The sequence below is a fragment of the Bison bison genome, unplaced genomic scaffold (genome assembly GCF_000754665.1).
Source record: "Bison bison bison isolate TAMUID 2011002044 unplaced genomic scaffold, Bison_UMD1.0 scf7180017863609, whole genome shotgun sequence".
NCBI classification, from domain to species: domain Eukaryota; kingdom Metazoa; phylum Chordata; class Mammalia; order Artiodactyla; family Bovidae; genus Bison; species Bison bison.
In genome coordinates, this window is record NW_011494181.1 from 9,452 (window position 1) to 10,029 (window position 578).

Below are 578 nucleotides of genomic sequence, written 5' to 3' on the forward strand. Positions count from 1 at the left end.
TGACTCACACAGCACGACTTCAACTCACCCCTCCAGAGGCCCTGCAAGGCACACAGGGTGATCCGCCCCTGCAGAAAGGGAAACTGAGGCGGCAGGAGGTGGGGGGGTGGGATTAGGCCCGTCAGATTTTCCACATCCCCTGCTGCCTTCCCAGCAGCCCAGCCACCTTTGCGCATCCTCCCAGGAATGCTTCCCAAAGCCCCGAGCTTGACCAGAGCCACTCAGTGGCCAGGAAGCCGGGCTTTCTCCCCTCCCACAGCCTCACCAGATACCGGGGGCAGAGTCCTACACTGCTGGGTCTCAGTTGCCAGCCGGTGCCATTTGGACTGCGAGTTCCCCTCCAGAACCAAGCTGAGGGTCCTCCGGGGAGCCCCAAAGCCAGGGTCCCCAGGTGCAAGGCCACTGGGCACTTCTGCCCTGCCCATCCCTTCCCCCAGCATCCCTCCCAATCCATCTCGCTTTCATGCCAGACACCCACAGGAGCTGGTCCAGCTGGTTGGCAAGGGCCGCTCAGCCTCACCCTGGGCCCAGGCCCCACCTCTCCCCGCACACCTTCCCCTCCGCTGCCACAGGAGGGG

At 64.5% G+C, this 578-nt stretch overlaps 1 protein-coding gene across 1 annotated transcript in view; it reads right to left on the bottom strand.

Annotated features, from left to right (window-relative positions):
- LOC104983891 (tumor necrosis factor alpha-induced protein 2-like) overlaps positions 1-578 on the bottom strand; it is a 10,662-nt gene that overhangs the window by 9,412 nt on the left and 672 nt on the right. The window lies entirely within an intron of this gene.